Source organism: Hemitrygon akajei, chromosome 27, assembly GCF_048418815.1.
Source record: "Hemitrygon akajei chromosome 27, sHemAka1.3, whole genome shotgun sequence".
NCBI lineage: Eukaryota > Metazoa > Chordata > Chondrichthyes > Myliobatiformes > Dasyatidae > Hemitrygon > Hemitrygon akajei.
Genome location: NC_133150.1, coordinates 50,585,205 through 50,610,736, shown reverse-complemented (window position 1 = coordinate 50,610,736; position 25,532 = coordinate 50,585,205). Strand labels below are relative to the sequence as shown.

At 44.6% G+C, this 25,532-nt stretch overlaps 1 protein-coding gene across 4 annotated transcripts in view; it reads left to right on the top strand.

The window, feature by feature from the left end:
- The window catches only part of plxna2 (plexin A2), a 574,692-nt gene that overhangs the window by 13,895 nt on the left and 535,265 nt on the right, over positions 1–25,532 (top strand). Inside the window, exon 2 of one of the 4 annotated variants that reach the window (XM_073030941.1) lies at positions 5,045–5,138. The exons of the other annotated variants lie outside the window; for them this stretch is intronic. The gene's annotated coding sequence lies outside the window, so the exon portion shown is untranslated. The remainder of the gene's footprint in view (positions 1–5,044; positions 5,139–25,532) is intronic. 4 annotated transcript variants of the gene reach the window in all.

Sequence of the window (25,532 nt, the reverse complement as noted above, 5' to 3'; positions counted from 1 at the left end):
GGCCAAAGGGCCTGTTTTTGTGCTGTAATGGTACATGACTCTATGATTAGGATATTGGAAGTGAGTACAGTCCTTCAAACCAAGTCCAACAATCCTTAAACTGATCATATCAGCTCCGAGGCTTAAATCCAGACACCAGGCTTGTTCTATTTTCTCTCACACTAAATACCTTTGATGTCAACTTAAAATTAACAATTGGCTAAAGAGAGTTTCAAATTTCTTCTACTCTCTGTTCAATTCACCCCAGAAACCTGGTTCTAATATTTAGATTTCTGTTCTCTCGTCGTGTCCCATGACAATCAGAAGATTTTCTATCCGACTGATCAAATTCCCTTAATCCAGGAGTTTCCAACCTGGGGTCCACAGACCCCTTTCTTCATAGTATTGGTCCATGACAAAACAAAAGATTGGGATCCCCTGCCTTAGCCCTAAAGATAAAGCAGTATAAGTATTGGTGTTTCACTGCAAGACCAGTATATATTGCCCAGGTCCTTTTGTTCTTGAAAAGGTAGTGGTAAGATGTTCCCTTGAACTACTGCACTCCAAGTGGTGGAGGAGCTCCCTAACATGCCACTGTGTAGTGAGGTACAGGATGTAAACCCAATACAGTGAAGGACTGGTGATGTATTTCTGTCAGGATGGAGGGGAACCTGCAGGCGGTGGTGTTCCTGCGGTCACTGCGTTGTGCCATGCTGGAATTCATGGATCTCTCTTGTGCACTTCGAGTTCTTTGATCAGTAACTGCATTCGTAGTTTGTAAGTGGTGGAGGGGTAAATTAAATTGATAACTTGGTTTATTATTGTCATACGATATATTCCTAGATACAGTGGAAATCTTTGTGTTGCATGCCATCCGCTTCATTACAAAGGCTCGTTGGAGATGGCTGTTGCCTGGCACCTGAATTCAAATCATGGCTGGATGTGCTCCAGACCTTGTTGTACACCGGGGTGTGGTTTGCTTTTCTTGCCAAAGAGTTTTCAGTGGTTTCGTCAAAAGTTGCGTTAGTATTGGAAAAAGTCCTCCCTTCCTACCTGATAGAAGGGAGGTCACTGAAGCAGCATGGACACCACCTCATGGAGCGTATGTTGAGACGTCCTAAGGTTGGAATGATTAACTCCCACCTTCTTTTAACTGCGAGGACAATTTTCCCCTCAATGCCCATGGATGTCAGTCAGTACAGGGTTCCTGGGTGCCACACTCCTTTAAATATTACCTGGTGTCAAGATCAACAATCCTCAACTCACCCCTAGAATTTAGCCCTTGTGTCCATGTTTGGACCAAGGTTAAAAATGAGACCTGGAGTTGAGTGGTCCTGGTAAATCCAGAACTGGGAATCAATAATAAGAAAGGATCTCTCTCTGTCTCTCTCTCTTTCTCTCCCCCTCCCTCCCTCATTAGTGAGAGAGGTGGACTTTTGAGATACTGAAATGTTTGGATTGACAGTAGTTTTTGATGGACTAGATCATGGCCCCTGGGGGCTTGCTATTGTTCGGTGGATGATAAGGGGGGGCTTTTGCTGGAGTAAGGGGAGGGAGGGAGAAGGGGAAGGCCTGATGCTTTTGCTGCTGTTTTTGTGTGGGAACAGGGGGGAGGACTTTAGGGTTCTAATGTTTTTCTGTCATTCTTTCTTCAGGTTTTTCTCTATTTTCATGGGTATCTGTAAAGAGTAAGAATTTTAGGTTGTATATTGTCTACATATTAAATGGGACCATTGAACTATTAATGAGATTATTGATAGCACTGCTGAATGCTCCTTATATCACTTAATTGATGAGTTATAGTGGCCTTGTTGGCAATTATCTGAATTGACTTTATCTGTTCTTGAGCTGATTAAATCATTCCATTTTCTTCCACATTCCAGAGAATGCAGCCTGTAATTATCCACCCTCCATCTAAGGCTTTGTCTTTCCCAAGGTATGACACACTGAAATAAAGTTGGAAAATGATGCAAATTTGCCATAGATCAGACAGCACTTGTGGGGGGGGAGAGAGACAGACAGAGTTAGTATTTCAGGTTGCTGACCTTTGTCAGAACTGGATGAGGTAGTACTTAAGGTTTTTTTAAGTTGAGAAAAGGCATGAGACTGTAAGGAGCAACAAGGGTGTCTGTGATAGGGGCTATAGGGGGCAAAGAGGATGCCTGTGATAGGGAGTACAGGGGGCAAAGAGGGTGCTGGGGGCACACGTGGTAATGATGGGTGGGGCGTATAGACAGAGTGAATTTGCATTGTCGTTTTGCCAGAGTTGACGAGATCAGAGGGCACAGGTTTAAGGTACGAGAGGAAAGACTTAATTGGATCTCCAGGGGCAACATTTTTTTCTATGTGGAATGAAATGCCAGGGGAAGTTTTATAGGCAGGTATAAAAGAACAAGATTTAAAGACAGCTGGGCAGGTATATGAATCATAAAGGTGTAAGGAGTTATGTGCCAAGGAGTTATGGGGTGAGCTTCGATGGGGCATGTTGGATGTCACAGAGCATTTGGGCCGAAGGGCCTGTATCTGTGCTGTGGGATTGTCTAATGCAAATGGTGGTGACAGTGGATGGTGGTCTATTAATTATCACGAGGTGCATAGTATTTGGTTTATTCTTGTCACGGACTGAGATACCGAAAAGCTTTTGTTTTGCATACCAACCATGCAAATAATTTCATCTTGTCAGTACACCTGTTGAATATAGTTTTCCAGTTACAGAGAGTACAGTGCAAGTCAATGAAGTACAAGGGCCACACGAGTTAGATCGTGAGGTCAAGAGCTCATCTTCATTGTAGTGGGATTAAACCTGTCCTAGACTCTGGTGCTTCCAAGAGGACCACAACCTTGTCGTTGGGTTTGGAGGCTTGTGAGCCTCAGTGACCCAGAGAGCTGTGTTGGCCAGAGTCAGGACCTTGTGCTTTGGCTCTTGATAGGGTCACCCATGCCAAACAGGTCAAAGGGTAAAGGCCAGCCTAAGAGTGGTTCACCTGTCCTCCAGGTTTGGGGGTTCAGCTCAGGGCTAACAACCCTGACTGGCAAAATAAGATGTTATAGAAGCAGCAATGAGGGAATCCTTCTGTATCTGTTCATGACAGTGTGGGCAGAAGGAGGAGAACCTTCATTGCTGCCGCAAATGGGAAAGGCATAATGGACAGTAACTTGAGCCTCATGGTGCAGATTGTTTTAAAAAGCTTTTGTATCTTCTGCCCAAATGGAAGGGGGAGTGGAAGTGAAGATACCCAGGATGGGTGGGGTCTTTGATTACATTGGCTACTTTCCTGAAGTAGCAAGCAGTGAAATGGAGTCCATGAAGGAGAGGCTAGTTTCTGTTATGCGCTGAACTATGTCCACAACTCTTCACAATTTCTTGTGGTCTTTGGTAGAGCAGTTGCTGTATCAAACTGTGATGTATCTGGATAGGATGTTTTCTATGGTACATCAAAAAAAATGGTGAGGGTCAATGGGGACATGCTAAACTGCCTTCTGAGGAAGTGAAGGTGCTATCTTGCTTTCTTAGTGGTGGTGTTTGTGGTTGAACATGGACAGGGTTTTGGTGATGTTTACACCTAGGAACATGAAGCTTTTAGTTATCTTCACCTCAGCACCACTGATACAGACGGGCTTCTCTGCCCCACTCGCTTCCTGAAATCAATGACCAACTCTTGTTTTGCTGGCACTGAGGAAAAGGATGTTGTCTTGGTACCAGTTTAGGCTTACTGTCTCTGTCCTGCATGTGAGACGGAAAGATTTAATGGGAACTTGAGCAGCAATCTTTTTATACAAAGGGTGGTATCTATGTGTAATGAACTGCCAGAAGTGGCTGAGACAAGTGCACTTCCAACTTTTTAAATGTCCATTGGATGGATACGTGGATTGGAAATGTTTAGTAGATGATCCTCCAAGCACTAGCAAATGGAGCTAGTTTGGCTGGGACTCAATCTTGGAGTTATCTGCAAATTTCCTGATGCAGTTCATCATATTATCATTACGTGACAAACAATGGACAAAGCATCGATCCCTGTAGCACATCACTAGTCAACAGTTTTCTAGTCAAAGAAGGAACCATCTAATACAGTTTTCTAGGTTCTCCCATGAAGCTGATGTCAAATCCAATTTAGTCCCTCATCCTGAATGCCAAGTACTGAACCTTCTTGACTAGCCTCCCTTGTGGGACTTTGTCAATTGCCTTTTCCAAATAAACAAAATCCATTGCTTTTTCTTAATTAACTTTGTCAATTGGTAAAGTCCGTATAGACAACATTCATTGCCTTTCCTTAATTAACATTCCTGGCAACCTCCTCGAGAAAGTGCATAGGATTGGTTAGACAATAGCTCCCACACAAATCCCTGTTGAGTCTCCTAATCCGGGTCTATCTATCCAAATATTTATCCCCATCAGCATCACTGGCTATAATTTCCCAGGCTTTTATTGAACAATGGAACAACATTTGCTATCCTCCAGACCTCTGGCACTTCACTTTAAGGATGTTTTAGATACCTCTGCTAGGGCCCCTAAAAGGGACAACTTGTCAGGCCCTGAGGATTTATCCATCCTAGAGAGCAAGCACTTCCTCTTTGGAATCTGGATATAGTCCATCTCCTCACCACTGTTTTGCCTCAGTTCCCTAGACTCTGTGACTGCCTCCCTAGTAAATACAGATGCAAAAAATCCATTTAAGATCTCTTTTGGCTCCGTGCATAGATGATCACATTGATCTTGAGGTGGACTCAGTTGGGTCACTGAGAACATGAGTTGTAGATTTCTTGATAGTGAGTCCATAGTTTCTGGAATCAGTTCAGTGTTGAGTGAAGTTAGAAACATTGGTTCAATAACCTGATGGTTGAATAATAATAATTGTTCTTGAACCTAGTGGTGTGAGACTTGCAGTGAGAAGAGAGCAAAGCCTAGATGGTGCGGGTTCCTGAAGATGAATGGCGCTTTCTTGTGTTGCAGTGTTCCTTATGGATGTGTTCAATGGTGGAGAGGCCTTTTCCTGTGATAGACTGGGCTGTATCCATTACTTTTTGGAGGCTTTTCTGATCTTGCGCATTGATGTTTCCATACCAGATCGTGAAGCAACCAGCCAGGAAACTCTCCACTGTGCATCTATATCGGTTAGTCAAGGCTTTAAGAGAAACTTGGACGTACATAGATGGAAGAGGTATGGAAGGCTATGATACAGGTGTGGGTTGATGGGTCTAGGCAGAATAATGGTTCAGCATAGACTAGATGGGCCAAAGGGCCCATTTCTGTGTAGAGTGCTCTATGATTGCCATTCTGTCCGCTGAAAGCAGTTCGTACCTTGGTGCTCAAGCCGCAGTAAGAATCAGAATCAGGTTTAATATTACTGGCATATGTCATGAAATTTGTTTTCTTTACAAGAGCAACACAATGAAATATGTAATGGTAGAGAAAAAAATGTGAATTACTGTGTGTGTGTGTATATATATATGTGTGTGTGTGTGTATGTGTATATATGTGTGTGTGTGTGTATATATATATATACACACACATATACATATATAGATAGATAGTGCAAAAATAGAATGATAAAAGTAGTGAGATACTGTTCAAGGGTTCAATGTCCATTCAGAAATCTGATGGCAGAGGGGAAGAAGCTGTTCCTGAATCGAGTGTGTGCCTTCAGGCTTCTGCACTTCCTTACTGATGGTAACAATAAGAAGAGGGCATGTCCTAGGTGATGGGGTCCTTAATGATTGGTATTACCTTTCTGAGGCATTGCTCCTTGAATATGTCTTGGATACAGCAGAAGCTAGTGGTGATGGAGGAGCTGACTAGGTTTACAACTCTCTGCAGCATATTCCAATCCTGTGCAGTCACCTCGCCCCCGTACCAAATGGTGATACAGCCAGTTAGAATGCTCTCCATGGCACCTCTGTAGAAATTTACGAGAGTGCTGCCTGTCAGTTAAAGCAAGTTACTGGGGCCTGGAAACTGAGGGAGCCACATCAAAAACACTAATCAATCTTCTGGTTGTCCTGAAGCAAGACCTCAAGGCCAGTCATTCCCAACTTGTGTGCTGTGACCTGACTTGGTGTCAGGAAGATGAAGTGGTGATATAAAGAAGCTTGACATATGTGATGTGTGTGAGGTGTTGACTGTATTGTTCTGGGGTCACAAGTTTCCAGTCTTTAAGTGAGGCTGCATTCAGGAGAAAAAGCTGTTTATGATGCATTTCCCCTCCTCCATCTAATTCATGCCACAGCTGCGATCGGCGACCTTAACCCAGTCAGACGGACTGAGACTCCTCGCCTGCCTTCCTATGTAGGTCAGTGAATCTGGCGATAGACTTGCTGAGGCATTGGTTCTGGACCCCTGTCATTTCAGCTTTATTAGTAAAAGGGTTACAAGGCCTCATTCCCAGGATTCAGGCGTAAGGGATCTGACAGTTCTGCTGGCAATGTTGATCAGCTTTCCCTCAACTGTTTTCCCAAGGCCGCCAGTCTCAGCAAGTCATTCAAGGGATATTTTGGGGGCTTTTCTGCCTTTTGTCAATCATCTGTCAGAGGTAATTGTGGTGAATAATGTCTGTGGTAGAATGGGGAAACTGGAGATCAAATGGTTTGAATTGCTTTACATTGGTTTAGCTCCCTGAACTTTCACCTCTGAACAAGGACACCTTTTGGGAACCATTTCTGTTCAACACACTTACACAGGCCAAAGTGGAAAAATCAACCTCTCCTTGTTTCTCCTGGGTGGACAGATTGTCTTTGTCTTCCCCCCCCACCCCTTCTCCCTCCCCCCCCTCCACATCACCCCCATCTCCCCACAGCAAAAGGTCCAGGTAGTAGAAAGCTGGCATGCTCGTTCAATACTGAGTCATAGAGCACTATAAAAAGTTCAAAGTAAATTTATTGTCAAGTATATATAACTCACCACGCACTACCCTGAGATTAATTTTCTTGTAGGCATTCACAGTAGAATACAAAGAAACAATAGAATTGATGAAAGCACACACTATCATCACATATAGGAGTAGAATTAGGCCATTTGGCCCATTGAGTCTGTTCTGCATCTAATATGGACAACTAATGTGAAAAAGATGACAAACTGCAAGTACAAAATAGAGAAAAGTAATGATAATAATGTGAAATAAGGCTCCTGTAATGGCAGCTGTGAGAACAGAGCATGGCCTGGATGGTGGGGGTCCTCTACGAAGGACTTGAGAGTCCTTGTGCGGGATTCCCTAAGATTAATTTGCAGTCGGAGTTTGTGGCAGGGAAGGCAAATGCAATGTTAGCGTTCATTTCGAGAGGACTAGAATATAAAATCAAGGATGTAATGTGAAGTTTTATAATGTGCTGACATTGGAGAGAGTTCAAAGAAGGGTCATGTAAATTATTCTGGGATTGAAAGGCCTATCATATGAGGAGTGTTTCATGGCTCTGGGCCTGTACTCACTGGAATTCAGAAGAATGGATGGGGGGACATTATTGAAACCTGTCGAATGTTCAAAAGCCTCAATAGAGAGGATGGTTCCTATGATGGGAGAGTCTAAAACCAATATAGAGGGATGCCCATTTAGAATGGAGATGAGGAGGAAATTCTTAAGCTGGAGAGTGGTGAATCTGTGGAATTTGTTGCCACAGGTGGCTGTGCAGGCCGAGTCATTGGGTATATTTAAGACAGAGGTTGATAGATTCTTCATTAGGCAGGGCACGAAGGGATACAGGGAGAAGGCAGGAGGTTGGGGTGACAGCGAAATGGATCAGCCATGATGAAATGGTGGAGCAGACTTGATGGGCCAAATGGCCTAATTCTGCTGCTTTATCTTACAGTCTTGAGGTCTTTATGATAGATGATGTTCTCTTGTGGCAGTGGTCTGTGTAGATGTGCTCAATGTTGGGAAGAGCTTTTCTTGTGAAGGACTGGGCTGTATCCACTATTTTTGCAGGCTTCTCTGTTGAAGGGCATTGGTGTTCCTATACCAGGTCATGATGCAACCAGTTGCTATACTCTCCTCCACGCATTAATGGAAGTTTGTCACTGCTGCACAGAAACAGGGTTTTCGGCCCACCTACTCTGTTACTTTGAACTGTTACTCTGCCTAGTTCCATCGACCTGCACCCGGACCATATCCCTCCATATCCCTCCCACCCTATACTTACCCAAATTTCTCCTAAGTGTTGAAATCGGTGCTGAATCCTCCACTTCCACTGACACTCGTTCATCTCTCATTTCCATCAGCTGTCAGAGCAGAGTGTCTGATATATAGCCTTGGAGTTTTGTGACCATGTGTAGGGCAGGACAGTGAACCAGAACAGCTGTTCAGCTCCTTTCTGCACGCTAGTAGGTGCAGCTTTGTACCGCTGAACCTTAAATGGACCTCTGTTGATTAACAGAATCAGATGACGAGTGGTTAATAAAACCAACGAGATCAAGACTTTTTTTTGTAGCGAGACTAGCAAACCTTCCTCCACCTGGGCATCAGTGACCATGGTGATCTTTTCCATGGTCACCTCGTTTCTATGGAAACATCAATTAGAATAGGGAAGAATCTGAGTTTTGTCAGCATCCATGATGGATGCTGCCTGACTTGCTGAGTTCCTCCAGCATTTTGTGTGTGCAGTTCAAGATTTATGGCATCTGCAGAATCTCTTGTGTTTGGAATCCGAGCTTTGTCCATTTTCCTTTTCCAGTTGTCTTCGGTTTGAAATGGTGAAGAAGGGAGAACTGGATTACAACAGCTCTGTAGCAATGCACATGATGGTCCGTATTCTTGCACTTGTTTCTTATTCAATTCCATAAAGAACTGGCAGATAGTTCTTCAGCTAAGCAGTCTATCACAGTTGGTCTTTTTAATTCCCGGTGTGTTCTGACCTCTCTTTGGCCTCACCCCTCCCTCTCTGAAATCTCCTTGTCCTATCACTTCAGATCACTGTCCTCCGTTAACTCTGGCCTGTTTCATCACGTATTTAATTTCACCTCCAACTTCAGCAGATGGAACTGTAACTTCTCTAATTCCCTCCCTGCTCTCCTTCTGCCTCCTTAAAGCCGACCTCTGTCACCAGCTGTCCTAATGGCATCAGATTTTTCAAGTTCAAAGTGCGATTATTATCAAAGTATGTGACCTTGCGATTTGTCTTCTTGCAGGCAGCCACAAAACAAAGGAACACCATAGAAGTCATTTAAAGAAACCCCCCCCCCCATCACAATACCATTAAATGTGTGTGTGGGGGGGGGGAAGAAACAAATCACCTGAACAACAAAAAGCAAACAAATAACGCACAGTAAACATCAAACTGCAAAGTGAGTCGACAGCCGGGGGCCGTCGAGGCGAGTGAAGCTGCTCCAGGAGCCGACGGCCACCGCTACTGAGTCAGTCAGTTCAACGCTGAGTCGACGGTTGCAGGCCACAGCCACAGATCCACCAAAGCACCTCAAACAGATCACACAACTGCTCCCCAGATCTCTGCACATCACATCCCCTCCGTGAACTCTTATCTAGATTTCTCATGGCCAGCCAGCGTAATCAAAGGCTCCACCCTCCACAGACATTCTTTCTTTACTTCCCACCCACACAGAACAGGCAGAAACATAGAAAACCTACAGCACAATACAGTCTCTTTGACCCACAATGCTGTGCCGAACATGTACTTAGAAATTTCCTAGTGCTACCCATAGTCCTCTATTTTTCAAAGCTCCATGTACCTGTCCAGGAGCCTCTTAAAGACCCTGTCGTATCCACCTCTATCACCGTTGCCGGCAGCTCATTCCACACACTCACCACTCACAAAAAACTTACCCCTGACATCTCCTCTGTGCCTACTTCCAAGCACCTTAAAACTGTGCCCTCTCATGCTACCCATTTCAGCCCTGGGGTAAAAGCCTCTGACTATCCACACGATCAATGCTTCTCGTCATCTTATACAAGGGAGAAGATTCAAAAGCCTGAAATATAAAGCCTCATATCACAAGGCTTCTACCCAGGTTTTAAGACTTAGAAAAATAGAGGGCTATGGGTAAGCCTAGGTAGCTCTAAGGTAGGTACATGTTCGGCACAGCTTTGTGGGCCGAAGGGCCTGTATTGTGTTGTAGGGTTTCTGTGTTTTCTAAGATTGACTCTTGACCTCACAATCCAGCTCATGAGCTTTACTTTGTTGTATAACTATGCTGTACTTTCTCAGTAACTGTAACACGTTATTCTGCTTTCTGTTATGTTTTATATATGGGTACATGGATGCATGGAGCTTAGAAAAATAGAGGGCTCTGCGTAAAGCCTAGGTAGTTCTAAGGTAGGGACATGCTCGGCATAGCTTTGTGGGCCGAAGGGCCTGTTGCGCTGTATGTTTTCTATGTTTCTGTGGTCAAGGCATTGGGTAATTTAAGGCAGAGGCTGATAAATTCTTAGTAAATGAAGGCATGAAGGGTTATTGCGGAGAAGGCAGGAGACTGGGGCAGAGGGAAAATAGATCAACCATGATGAAATGGCGGAACAGACTTGATGGGCCAAATGGCCTACTTCTGCTCCTATATCCCATGGTCTGATGTTTTTCTCTTGCACAGCCTCAATATATTGATTATTGAAATTAGCTCTATGGCTGGCAGGCAAAGCATGCCTTGGTACTCGTGACAATAGTCAACCAATTTACCAGAGCAACGTGGGACTATTTTCTCCAGTTAAAGGTGCTATATAAATGCATGTTGTTGCTGAAAGATCATCATCTGAAGGGAGAGGACGGGGTTCTGGGGGCTGAAGGGAAGGGGGTGGAATTTTCAATTATTTATTTTTTGGGATGAAGCGCGGAATAGCACCAGAGGAAACCCAGGAGCTCACGGGGAAAACGTACTAAACTCCTTACCGGGCAGCGCCATAGCGTAGTGGTTACCACAACGCTTTACGGTACCAGCGACCTGGGTTCAACTGGTGCCGCTGTCTGTAAGGAGTCCCTACGTTCTGCCTGTGGCCGCATGGGTTTCCTCCGGGTGCTCCGGTTTCCTCCCACAGTCCGAATGGTAGGTTAATTGGGCATTGTAAATTGTCCCGTGATTAAGCTAGGATCAGGAGTTGCCAGGCCGTGTGGCTTGAAGGGCCAGTCGGGCCTATTCCACACTGTATCAAAAGAAATACAGGCAGTGTTGGAAACTGAACCCAGGTCACTGGTATGTAATGCGTTGTGCTTACCACTGTGCCCGATGGTTTACGGATGCTCGAGGCAGAAGGTGGGGTGCAGTTGGTGCTCTGCCAATTAGCAGGATTTGGGCGAGTCTCCGTGTCAGACAGTGTGTGCGTTCACGGAGTGTAAGTGTTTTCCGAAAGGTCTCCTTACCGTGGATAGGTGGTCCGAACGTAAGCAGCTCTCTCAAACATTTGGCCCCAGGGCATCTCAAAAACTGCTGTTGCTGCTGTTTGAGTAGAATGTGCAGTTCTTGTCTGACCACGGGGAAGCGAAATAATGACCCGGTGCTGGTGAGATCACCATCAGTCATTGGAACTGAGCAGAATGATCACGGCTCCTGGCCAGTGTCGGATTATTTATCGTGCTCCGCCCCCCGGGGCATCTTTAAATGAGCCAAGGGCAGATGAAAGGTCGTTTCTGCCATAACCTTGTGTAAGGCAGGGCTGGAATCCAATTTAAGAACAATAACAAATGGGTATCTCACTGTAGCTTTGAGCTGGATCGTTGTGAGGTGCCTGTGGTCATTGACAGAAATGGCAGGCGAACCCATGGGTAAAGGCGGTTTGCAGTGTTGCTATTCGTAGTTCCTGATTGGTGTGATTGTAAGCACTGCTTTTAAAAGTATATTCACAGGTGGGTTGTGGGCCCCGTCGGTGAGGTTGGTGTAGATTATTCTGAACTGGGAGGGCTGCTGTAACATGGCAGGGTGCAGTTCAGAATCAAGCAGATTGTTGTGGGTCTGGAGTCAAGCGCAGACCAGAATTATAACAGCAATTGTCCTTTTCCAGAGGACACGAGTGACCCAGATTGCTAGCTGTGTTCATTCCAGTATTTAATGAACTAAAAATAAAGAGTGACTGTAGAATTGAGACTAGTTCCTTACTGAATTAGATCCAGACCACGCTTATTTATTTTGTGATACACCACAGAGTGGCCTCTTCCAGCAATTCAAGCCCGGCTGTGCCAGCGACTCCACAAACCCTAGCCTAGTCACGGGACCATTTACAATGACCATTTACCCTGCCCGGTAAGCCTTTGGACTGTGGGAGGAAACCAGAGCACCCGGAGAAAACCCACGCATTCCACCGGGAGAATCCTTACAGAATGGCGCCAGAGTTGAACTCCGAACTCCGGCACACCCCCAGTTTTAATAGCACAGCGCTAACTGCTACGGTCCCGTGGCGCCCACGTGGTTACCAGCCTGGTCATTTAACCACAGCGCTACCAATTCCCAAGGAACGCTGCTAATCGCATGTTGATCATTCAGAGCCTTTGCCCTACCAACAAACTGAATGTTTAAAACAAACAGCATTTTGTAAATTCCACATCTGCTCGTAGCCGAGTGCCTAATGAAATATGTTTGATGCATTGAATTCCAGCTCTGTCACATTACACACATTTGTGTAGCTGAAATCGTTAGTTTCTCAAAAGTTATGGAAAAGACATCAGAGTTGGAGTGAAAAATGAATATACATGCAACATTCTGTTTTACTGTGTAAAGGAGCAAATACTTCCAGCAGCTATGGTTTGTTGTGTTCGGGGTTTGTACTTGGTGTTCTACATAATCACCTGGCTCTTAATATTCACTCAAATTTTTCATTAATTTATCATTCCTTCATTGTAGCAGGTTACCTTCACAAAGCCATGGAGTTATTCAGAAACAGGCCCTTCAGCCCATCGTGTCTGTGCCACTCGTTGTAACTGTCTACTGCTGTTACTTCAGCCCATCACCCCCACTGGGGCATGGATGTCCAAGGCCTCTGTTCTAGGCCGGTCTTTCAAGCTGTCCCCATCTTCTTGCTCTAGCCTTCCTCTCCCGGGGATGAGATCGTTGGGGTTTCTCCTGGTGTTTCTGTAGCGCTGGAGCTTTACAGGATAGGGTTGTTAGTTCCATTCCAAGCCCCCCTCCTTTTGCAGGCAGGCTTGGCAGAATTGTACCGGTCCACTGTGATCTGTTTTATCCTCAGTAGGTCGTGGCCTTGCGTTGCTTGACAATTCACGTACTTTTCAAGATGTTCTATTAATGCTGTAGGAATCTCTGCCTCCAGCACCTGCTCAGGTGTGTGTTGCAGAGTACAAAGCCACCTGCATGAAAACATTCCCCTTCCAATCACCTCTAACTCTCCTGTCTCTTCCCCATGCTCTCTTGTCTCGGTCGCTCCTACCAGGGGAAAGATACTGGTACATTCTACCCTTTCTATCCCCCTTGTAATGTTGTATATCTCGGTGTGATCATCCCTCCTCCATCCCAGAGGGAAAACAATCCCAGCCTATCCAATCTCTCCTCACAATTGTGATGTTCCAATCCAGGCAGCACACTGGTGAATTTCCCGAGCACCTTCTCCAGGACAGTGAGTCCCTCCTGTAGCTGGGCCCTCAGAACTGTGCAGAGTTTCTCAGGTGTTGCTTAACTAATGATTTATGAAATGGGAACATGTCTGAGCTCTTGTATCCCATGTCACCTCTGCTCTACATTTAGGGATCTGTGGACTTGTAACCCAAGGACCCCTGATGAATTCTCCTTGGGACCTACCGTTTACTGTATTTATTGATTTATTTAGCAAGACAGTACAGAGTCAGCCCTCCCACACCATCGCAGCAACACCCGACAAACTCAGTTACCCCGAATCTAATCATAGGACCATCTGCAATGACCAGTTAACTTGCCCGTTAGGTCTTTGGACTGTGTTAGGAAACTGGAGGACCCGGAGAAAACCCCCAAGTTCTACAGGGAGGACGTACAGAGACTCCTGACAGAACGGAGCCGGAACTGAACTCCAAACTCTGGATCGCCCCAAGCTGTAACAGTGCCGTGCTAGCCACTACGCTACTGGGTACCACCTTCCAAATTCCATCTGTTAGCCTCTGTCTATGAACTACTGCAGCCTAAGCAACGTTCCTGCTGATCCACAAACCAGCGACTTCTGTGACTTTTGCCACTTACTCCCTACAGTTGCGTCTCAGTCACTCATACATTCCACAAACAGCAAGGCTTGCAGCACTGATCCATATGGTACACCACCAGTCACAAACTTTCAATTGCTTCCACTGACGTCTCTCTGTTTCCCATCACCAAACCAATTTTGGATCCAGTTTCCCAGCCTTGGATCCCATGGTCTCTATCCTTCTGCAGCAACCTTGTCAGGGGTCTTAGTAAGGTCCATGTCGACAACATTTACTGCTCTGCCCTCATTAGTATGCATTGTTTCCTCCTCAACTGAATTTTTGAGACATGACTTCCCAGGAACAGAGCCAGCCTGACTATTGCTAAATAATCCTTGGCTTTTCAAGGAAGATAAATCCCTTTCCTTAGAATTCCTTTGCAGCAGTTTCATGTTTCAGTAAATATGGCAAGTTCAGAGAATCTTTGATTGCAAAGGATGTAAGAGAGGACTTGAGAAAGAAATGTGGAGAGCAAAAAGAGGCCATTAAGCACCCTTGTCAGGTAATACTAATGAAAATCCTAATCATTCTGTGAGATTGCTGATGACTCAAATATTGGTGGAGTCACAGACCATGAAAAAGTAACACAGCAGAATGTAAACCATTTGGAAAATGTGGGCAAAGAAATAGCAGTAGGAATGTAGTGTAGAGAGGTGTGAGGTACTCCATTTTGGGAGCTCAAATGTAGAAGGAATGGATGCCCGAAATGGCAGCCCCTGATGTACGGCAGAATCTTGGGGCACCTTCTGAAAGCAGCAATGAACAGATTACTGGTAAAGCAGGTGAGCGACTACCTTGCGTACATTAGTACGGACAGTAGATATAAATCAACATCAGGACGTTATTGTTGCTGCAGTGTAGGCCCTTGATTCAGCACTTGGTAAGCACGTGGATTAATGTGTGTAGTTCAGGTCACTGCATCACAGCAAGGATATAGAGCAAACACGAGGAAATCTGCAGATGCTGGGAAGAAGCTGTTCCTGAATCATTGAGTGTGTGCCTTCAGGCTCCGGTACCTCCTCCCTGTGGTAACAATGAGAACAAGGCACGATCTGGGTGGTGAGGGTCCTTGATGATGGATGCTGCCTTTTAAGGCTTTGAAGATGTCCTGGGTTATATGGAGGCTAGCCTTGTTGCATACATTCATAATTAAAGGAAATTCCAAATTTCAGTTAGAGGTCTGTGGAAGTAAAGATGTAAATTTTTTCCCATCCAAGTTCACAGACCTCTTGGACTCTTAGCGTCAGATTAAGAATCCTTGGTATAGAAGCTTTAGAGAGGATGCAGAAGAGGTTTATCACAATGATGTATGTGTTAGTTATAACGAGAGAATGAAGAAACCTTGCTTGTTGTCCTTGAAGCACCAGAGGTTGAAGGAGACCTGGTAGAAGGTTATGGGTTAAAGTTGAAAGGTGAAAATTTTAAGGGGAACATGAGGGGAAACTTCACTCAGAGGGTGGTGAGAGTGTGAAATGAGCTGCCAGCACAAGTGGTGCAGGCAAACTGGATTTCAAAGTTTAACAGAAGTTTGGATAGGAGCATGAATGGAAGGGGTGTGGATGGTTATGCTCCAGTTGCAGGTCGATGGGACAAGGGGGTTAAATGGTTAGGGTCAGAATTGATGGGCTGTACATTTCTATGACTCCATGAAAAAGTTTAAAGGAGGAATACATGGCAGCCTTCTTAACAAAGAGTGTTGAGTGCCTGAAACAGGCTGGCAGGAGCTGGTGCAAGCAGATAAAACAGCAATGTTCAAGGGGCATTTAGACCAGGGAGTCCCAAGCTGTACATGCCGTGGACCTCTACCATTACCTGAGGGGTCCGTGGACCCCAGGTTGGGAACCCCTGGTTTAGACCAATAAATGAACAGGCAGGATGGAGGTACGGGGGGAACCTGCAGGCAGATGGGATTAGCTTGGACTGACCTCATGGTGGGCACGGACATCATGGATTTAAGGGCTTGTTCCTGTGCTGTGCGGTTCTTTGCTTCATCAGTAATACTCCAGGTTCATCAGCCTTTCCTGTCAGACAGTCTGCATTATAATAAATGTAAATTCAACCTTTTTGCCTCATGACACCCCTCTCACCCCTTCTCACTGCACATACAAAAGTCTCAGACACATGTTTAGCTGGGGTGTCTGAGACTTTTGCTCAGTACTGTAGTAATTTTACGTATTGCACCGTACTGCTGCCACAAAAAAAAACAAATTTCATCATGTATGAGAGTGATGACAAGCTTGATTCTGATATGGGTCTCTATAGTGGACCGGGAGCGGGAAGGGGGCGAGGAGAGAAGCGGCAGAGAGACCTTCTGTAATGATCAGTAAACCAATTGTTTGGAACCAAATGTCCTTCCTGGATGTGTCTGAAAATGCACCATCGCTCCCCCCTAGCCCCTGGTACTGCCACCAGTCCCACACCCCTCGCTATTTCCAACATCCTTTGCTCCTGCCAGATTCTACTGTGCAAATGTCTTGGGCACCCTAGCTACGTATATGTTCCTACGACTTTTGCACAGTTCTGTACTTGGTTTATATGTGATTGCATTCCCACACCCTGTGTTGTTCATGACCCAGCCCCTGTTTTAATATTTTGTATGTTTAACAAAATGTTTGTTGTCATTGTTCAGTTAATTGACTCTGCTGATACGTCTATTAAACATACTTGACAGCTGCTTTTAAAAAGTAATCTCTTCCCAACATTTAATAGCAGTTGTGTTACTTTGGCCAAAGTCTGGCCAGGAAGTGATGGATATTTGCAGCCTGAGATAACTTTCATATAATGGACAACTTTTGGGAAAATGTTGTTTCTGCTGGTCTGAGAAAATATATCAGTGTAAGTTTTGTGTATCCCGCCATTATGGCATAGGGCCATGATTGAAATGCGTCCTCTGGTTTAAAAATGCAAGCTGTCATTATTTGAGAAAAGTGCTTGAACTTGGATGGTCCCATGTGACATTTGCTCCTTTTGCTCTGGGGATCGGCTGACTATTTAAAGCCAAGGCCAACACTGAGTGAAAGGATCAGACTGAAGAACAACACTGAAAACAAAACAGGACAGTCTTTATCTGGAGAAACCACTGCACAGACGTTTATTTATCTACTTCAGGGAATGTGAGCACAATGAAGTACTCGACCTAAGTAAATAATGTGTTTGCTTTGCAATTTTGTTCATTTGTATCAAGAATTTTCACCGGTAAGACATTTATTTGATATGATGTATCAAATCATAGGTTGTTGGTTTTGGCTCAGGAAAGGCAGAGTGTTTACTCAGTCAGCTGGTTTCCCTTTGACCTAATGCCATCAGCAAATGTTCTCTGCTGCTTTGTAAGTCAGGCTTTGAACATCTGTTTCTTCTTCCTACCTTTGTTTCCCAAATTTCCATCATCCCCCTCCATCACCCCCCCCACCGCTGTCATCGCTGCCACCACCATTACCTACCCACCATCCTCTCTGCCCACCCAACCTACTCTCCATCTCTACTAGCTCAGGGTAACCAAGTAACTCACAGATTCTTTGATTTGCAAAGCTCAGTGACACCAAGTGAACCTGCAATCACTTGGTTCTCCCAAGTCTTCACAGTTTGAATTTCCTTGAGACACTATTCATCTTGGACCCTGTGATGGTGAGAGCTGGATAGCTGATGCTGTCCGAGAACAGCATTTGCTCACACATGATGTGTGAGGTCAGGAACCATAAACTGAATCCTCATCTTGAAGATCCTGATTTGCTTTGGGCAGGATTTGTGATGAGTTGTCGTTCCAAGCCTTCTAGCGTGGCAGTTCCTGCAGCTTGTGGTCAGAATGGAGAGCTTGATTATGGAGAGGTTGCTGAAGTCAAATCATTCCCAGGGAAAGAAACATTTTCAATGTCTGTCTGAAGAAATGAATCTGGTGAGAGTTTTGGTGAAACATTTCAAAAGTGCTGAAATGTCAGAACGTTGTTGAGTTTGATGTTGCCAGTTTTGTACTGATCCTGGAGATGGGAACTTATGGCCTTAAAAATAAATAAAAACAGATACTCAAATCTGAAACAAACACAGAACATTCTGGACATACTTGGGATCAAGCAGCATCTGTAGAAAGATTGCACAGTTAATGTTTCATGTCTGGGCCTCTCCATTGCAAGATAGGCCCTGGATTCGAAAGATGAATGGCTTCTCTTTTGACATATGATGCCTGACCCCTGAAAGTCTCCGGTAGTTTCTGCTGTCATCGTTGGTGGTCAGAACAGTGGTAATTTTCATTTATATTTATCATTATTATTGTTATGAGCAGAGAGACAACATCTGCCGGAAGTAAATTCCTTGTATGTGCATAGGTACTTGGCGATTAAATTCTGATTCTGAGTTAGGTAGTGCAGCTGTCTCACAGCCCCTGAATCCTGGGTTCAGACCTGACCCCAGGTATTCCCCATGTGGAGGTTGCACATTTAATTTTGGGTTCTCCACTTTCCTTCCAACGCCCAAAGATGGTACATTATTGGTTATAGTTTAGTATGAATGTATTGACTGAAACTGGAAAGGGTTCAAAGGAAGTTTATGAAAATGATTCCAGGATTAAATGGCATGTCACATGAAGAGCGGTTTGATGGCTCAGGGCCTGTATTCACTGGAAATCAGAAGAATGAGGGGTGGCCTCATTGAAATCTCTCAAATAGTTAAAGGCCTTGATAGAGTGGATGTGGAGACGATGTTTCCAATGGTGGGAGAGTCTAAGACCAGAGCGAACAGTCTCAGAATAGAGAGGTGTCCTTTTAGGATGGAGGTGAGGAATTTCTTTAACCAGAGAGTGGTGACTCTGTGGAATTCATTGCCACAAGCAGCTGTGGAGGCTGCCTTTATGTATATTTAAGACAGATGTGATAGATTCTTGATTGGTCAGAGCATGAAGGGATACAGGGAGAAGGCAGGAGATTGGGGCTGACAGGAAAACTGGATCAGCCATGCTGAAATGGGCTAATGGCCTAATTCAGCCCCTACATTTCATGGTCTTACTATACAGTGAAAGCTTGTCTTGCACACTGTTCATACAGATCAAATCATTACACAGTACATTGAGCAAGAACAAGTTAAATAATAACAGAATAAAGTGTAACAGCTACAGAGAAAGTGCAGTGCAAATAAACAATACAGTGCAAGATCATGACGAGGAAGACTGTGAGGCCAAGAGTCCCATCTTATTGTTCAAGAGGTCTGTTGAAGAGTCTGATAACAGTGGGAAGGACGCTCTCCTTGAGCCCACTGGTACTTTCCTTTAGGCTTCTGTATTTTCTACCCAATGTGAGAGGGGAGAAGAGAGAGTGTCTGGGGTAGATGGGTCTTCTATTGTGCTGGCTGGTTTACTGAGGCAGCAGGAAGTGTAGACAGGCCATGGTGTCTGTGATGGTACACAAATTTGATGACTTGTGTTACCTATACAGTAGGTTAGGGTTGAGAGAATCAATGAGGTATGAATGGGTGTGTGAGAGAGAGTAGGTAATTGTGGGGAAAATGGGATTGTTCTGCCAGCCGGTGGGCACTTGAAGTCTTTCCGTTGGGTGAGGGAAGGTTATGACATGCACCGCTGTTCTCCGTGGCACGAAGTATTTTTGTGCTAAGCTCTCAATCTCCTTCTTGCCCCATTTGCAGCTGCTACCAGTTGTAATTCTTCTCTTTTCTAAGCCACCTGTTTAAAGAAATGATCTTTATGATCCAACGGTTCCTGTGTTAACTCCACTGGTGGTATGATCCAGAGAAAATTCTGCAGGGACTCAAATTCCCAGAACTAGCAACACCCAGCTGGCCTCAGACAGAATGAGGAGTTAGCCTTGAAATGGACTGAAAGCCAAAACTATTTCAAAAGAAGATGCATCTTTAATTTCATTCTGGTCACTTGGGTTTGTTTTTAAGAAAGTTAAATGAAGAGAAAGCTGACCAATGATGTACTGATGGTTCACTGGGAGAACAATGTCTGTCATAGAATCGAAGTGCATTAAAGGATTTTAGAGAAAATTATTATCTGGAGATGTTCCAGCCTTCAATTGATTTTGGCCTGCAAAATGTTTCTTACAGTGTTCCTTTGTCCAGTGTACAGTGGAGAGAGGATCCAGAAGAGGTTCACAAGTGATACAATCCCAGGAATGAAAGGCTTGGCCTATGAAGTGTATTTGATGTCTCTCAGCCTGCACTCGATTGAGGTCAGAAGGAAAATGGGGAGATCTCGATTAACCCTATGAGATATTGATATGCTTGGTTAGAATGGATGTGGAGAGAATGCCTGCAGTAGTGGGAGAGTCTATAATCTGAGGGCACAGCCTCAGAATAGAAGGATGTCCTTTTAGAACTGAAATGAGAAGGAATTTCTTCAGTCAGAGGGTGGTGGCTCTGGAATTCATTGGAGCTATTTAAGACAGAGATCAATAGATTCTTGGTTAGTAAGGAGTGAAGGTTTACATGAAGAAGGTGGAAGTATGGGGTTGAAAAACAGAAGGTAGCCATGATTAAATGGTGGAATGGGCTGAGCGACCTAATTCTGTCCTTGCCTCTTATGGACTGATGAAGGAAACACCATCATAAGGTGTGTGGGAGAGGTCCAGAGTTCCTTAAGCTGGTGTCTACTTTCTGGAGTGATAGCCACTGACCAGAGACCTGAGCATAAAGTCGAGGCAACAGTTCTCTCTGGCCAGGATGCCACACTAAACTGATGCCCTGACTGCTCTCTGACACAGACGTGAAGGATCCTGTGGTAGAGTTTTGAAGAAGACGAAGAGGGTTGCCTCTGGCTTCCTGGACCTTCCCTCTCCTTTAGCCATCTCTACTGCCCTTTACGCCGCTGGCATTTAGGGCAGCAATGTAGGTCCTCCATCTCCAGCGACGTTCAGGGCTTCCTTCGTTGTGTCAGTATCTCAGTTTTCAATGCTGTCAGTCATGCAAGTCCTAGGTGGAGACTGTCACATTCAGATGTAGGCAGATTCTTCATTGCAGTTTCTGTACCAGTTTTGTTTTACCAGTCAGGGTTGTTAGCCCTGAGATGAAACCTGAACCTGAAGGACTGGAGGATCAGTCTTCCTCTGATCTTTACTCTCTGACCTGTTTGGCATGGGTGACCCTATCAAAAGCCAAAGCATAAAGCCCTAACTCCAGCCAACATGGCTGTATGAGTCACTGAGGCACACAAGCCCCCAAACCCAACAGCAAGGTTGCTGTCCTCTTTGAGGCTCCCTCAAGTCATTGCGTATACTTAAGACAGAGGTTGATAGATTCTTGATAAATCAAGGCATGAAGGATTTCAGGAGAGAAGGCAGGAAATTGGGGCAGAGGAAAAATGGATCTGTCATGATCATGGGATTTCCCGTCCCATGATCCTTTCCCTTCTCTAGCTCTGTATACCTTTTGCCAATCACCTTTCTGGCTCTCAGCTTCACCCCACCCCCTCCGGTCTTCTCCTATCATTTTGCAATCCCCCCTCCCCCTCCTACTTTCAAATCTCTTACTATCTTTCCTTTCAGTCAGTCCTGACGAAGGGTCTCGGCCCAAAACGTCAACGGCACTTCTCCCTATAGATGCTGCCTGGCCTGCTGTGTTCCACCAGCCTTTTGTGTGTGTTGCTTAAATTTCCAGCATCTGCAGATTTCCTCGTGTCTGCCATGATGAGATGGCGGAGCAGACTCGATCAGCCAAATGGCCTGATTCTGCTCCTATATCTTATGGTCTTAGCCAACATCTATGCTGAACAGTTTTTCAGGTTGACCCACAGCTGTTAAACAGTTGATCTGTAACTGTTTGTGGGACCTTTCTGTGTGTAAATTGGTTGCTGCATTTCCGACATTACAGCAGTGACTGGACCACAGAAGGACTTACGTGGCTGTTGGATCTTCTAGGATGTCTTGACAAGGATATGACAGGTGCTGCAGAAAGGAAGTATGTTCACTTCTCTTGTGGTATGATTGATACGACTGCTGGGCTAATGCTACGTCTGTATTCCCTGTGCTCGCTCTCTGGGGAATGCAATTTACAGAGTGAAAGGAATCCCTTTGTGCTGAATATTTCAGTATAATAGAGCTGCATTACCTCTTCCACCATGAACAGGGACAGCACTCATTATCACTAACAGTTATCAGACATGGCATTAAGAAACACAAGGGCCCGAGAGCAGACTTCCGCAATAAATTGTGGGATGCGTGCCTCTATACTGCATGGTTCAAAGGAACTTTGGCAATCAGAAGATTAATTTGCCAGTTCTATGCTTAAGGAATTAACTGCACACTGCAATGCTTGCTAAGGCGGTGATCAAGATGACTGGAAAGATGTACTGCTTTATTAGGAAGATCTATGCCAGTCAGCTTTAAGCTAATAAACGACAAGTAGAAATTTTGGTTACTGGCTTTTACAAATCCTGCTAATCCAAGACTGATTTACCTTTGTGCACCATTATAGAGCCTTCTAAATCACCAAGGGTGCCGGCCTAAGTCTTTGCAGTCAAAGGTTATTAAATTTCATGCTTGGTATCAAAGCCTTGACTTATGCATATTACAGACTCTTTTTTTGCAGAAATGTCACCATTATTCACACCACCGATGAACTTGGCCAGTCCGCTTGCGTGAGGCCTGCTTTTTGATGCATGGTGTGATCTGTTTGGATTCCCCAGTAGATCTGCGGCCCCCACCGCTGAGCTTGCCTCTTGGCCGATACTGTTTGTGATTTCCCCAGTTGCCTCTTGTAGGTTCGGGCAAGGGGCCGTGCTTGCACTGAGCTCTGTTCAGGGGCAGTGGAAATAATTGAAGTGACTTGGTTGACTTGCTGTCCAGTCACATAGTTGATTATTTGATCTGTAAGAAAGGAAATCCGATAAATTGAAATTAATTCTGCATGCTTTTCCTTCCAGCGGAGATTTGTGGCAAAAAGGCTTTGTGCTTGGTTGTCAGTGGAGCTGTTTTTTTAGTGAGCTATTATGCTTCATCTCACACATCAAGGCTCTGTGTAGCTGGTGAATTATGGCACTTGAAAATAATACTGTGCGATTGTTCTACATTATATGGGTGTATTGTCATTTGGAAGAGAGAGCTTGCTGTTTTTCAATAAAACTCTCATCCTGTCACACTTCAGATCATTTTATTTTCTGCTTCTTAGTCCATTATGAGAATCTTGATTGATTACTTCTCTCATTTCTTTCCCCTTCTCTTTCCTTGTGAAGATTTTCTCTCGTTAGAATTAAGAGAGATGTGGTGTCTTTGTTGTTGCTACCTAGACAGTTAGCCCAATGGATTGAATTTGGACTTGCGCATGCCGGGATTCCGAGATTCTTGTCGTCAGAACCAGTATCAGGCTTAATATCACAGACATACGTTGTGAAATTTGCTAACTTTGCATCAGCAAGTGCAATGCAGTTCTTGATAAACATAGAAATAAAAACTGAATTGCAGTAAGTGTATGTATATTAAATAGTTAGATTAAGAAGTGTAGTGCAAAAATTAAAAAAGAATCTAGAGAGGTAGTGTTCATGGGTTCAATGTCCATTAGACATCAGGTGGTAGAGGGAAAGGAGCTGTTCCTGAATCACTGAGTGTGTGCCTTCAGGCTTCTGTTCCCCCTTCCAAATGCAACAATGAGAGGAGGACACGTCCTGGGTGCCTGGGGTCCTTGATGATCAGAGCTGCTTTTCTGAGGCACCACCACTCCTTGGGATGGCTGGGATGCTACGGAGGAATTCAATACATCAGGAATTAGAGCCTGAGAATTTATGGATTAACTAACCTGACAATGCAGTGGATTTGACTTGGTTAGGGTTCTCCTGTAAGACGTGTCTGTGTCCCAAGTTATGCTGAATGTTTCACAGGCTGTTTCTGAATTACCTTCATCCCAGCAAAGGCACAAGGGAAGCTGCTAATATCATATCAAGCAAACACGAGGAAATCTGCAGATGCTGGAAATTCAAACAACACACACACAAAATGCTGGTGGAACACAGCAAGCCAGGCAGCATCTATAGGGAGAAGCACTGTCGACGTTTTGGGCCGAGACCCTTCGTCAGGACTAACTGAAAGGAAAGATAGTAAGAGATTTGAAAGTAGTGGGGGGAGGAGGAAATGCGAAATGATAGGAGAAGACTGGAGGGGGTGGGATGAAGCTAAGAGCTGGAAAGGTGATTGGCGAAAGTGATACAGAGCTGGAGAAGGAAAAGGATCATGGGATGGGAGGCCTCAGGAGAAAGAAAGTGGGGGTGGAGCACCAGAAGGAGAATATCATATCAAACCAGGATTGTTAATGGTGAAATCATTTATTTTTTTGTCTTTTAAGTGTTCATCTTTTTGTTTTAAATATTCCAGTGTATTCAATATCTGAGTTCTTTCTCCACAATCCCCTGGAAACCGGATGCCGTATGGCAGACATTCCAATCTCAAGACCTGTGTGGATATAAATATCTTTTACTGGACAGCACTAACTAAGACAAACCCACTACACTCCTAATTAATGTGGAGTTAGATCATTGATAGGCTCTCAAGCTGGGGAAAGGAATACTATCTTGTTTCTGGTGGTAGGAATCTCAGAATCTCGGCAGACACAAGATAATATTTAATCTATCAAGCAAATTGTCCAGGTAGTGACAACAAAGTGAATCACAACTTCCTTCATTTTAATGAGGGTAAAATCTTCACAGGGAATAGAAAAGAGAAAATTAAGCAATCAGGTTTTGATAATAAGCTAAGGAAAAACAGTTCATATTGCCAACTTTAGTTTTGCCTGCCTGTTGGGGTCTGTCGACAAGTTGTGTGGAGGTGGGAGTTGGGAACGTGGAGAGTGTGAATCTGGATTGGTGTAAATGGGTGATTTTGGACTTGATGGGCTGAAGGGCCAGTCTCTGAGCTTTATGATTTTGACCATGTGGCTACAGCTCTGAGAAAAATATGTCATAGTTATCATTGTGAAAATCAGACAGCAAACATGGTCTCGCTGTTCTGAGATTACATGGATGAGCTGGGCCAGCTCTGCTTCACTACTTTTGCAAAGAGTGAGATGGATTGATAAGCGCACTGGAGACGCCACCAAGACGGCAGATGCTGGAATCCGGAGTGAGAGGCAACCTACTGGAGGAACTCAGTGGGTAGAGCAGCATCTGCGGAGAAGAAGGGAATTATCGAAATTTCAGGTGGATACTCTACGTGACCAGCTGAATTACTCCAGCAGACTGTGTGATAAGGAAACTGTTGGGTCAAATGAGAAACGCTGACTTGACATCAAGGCTGCTTGGAGGCCCAGCACAGGATCCAGGATCAAATTCATTCACCGTAGACCATAAAGCATAGGAGCAAAATTAGGCCATTTGGCCCATTTAGTCTTCTCCACCATTTCATCATGGCTGATCCATTTTGCTTCTCAGTCCCAGTTTTCTGCCTCTCCCCATATCCTTTCATGCTCGGACTAATCAAGGATCTATCAACCTCTGCCTTAAATATATCCAATGACTTGGACTCCCCAGCCATCTGTGGAAACAA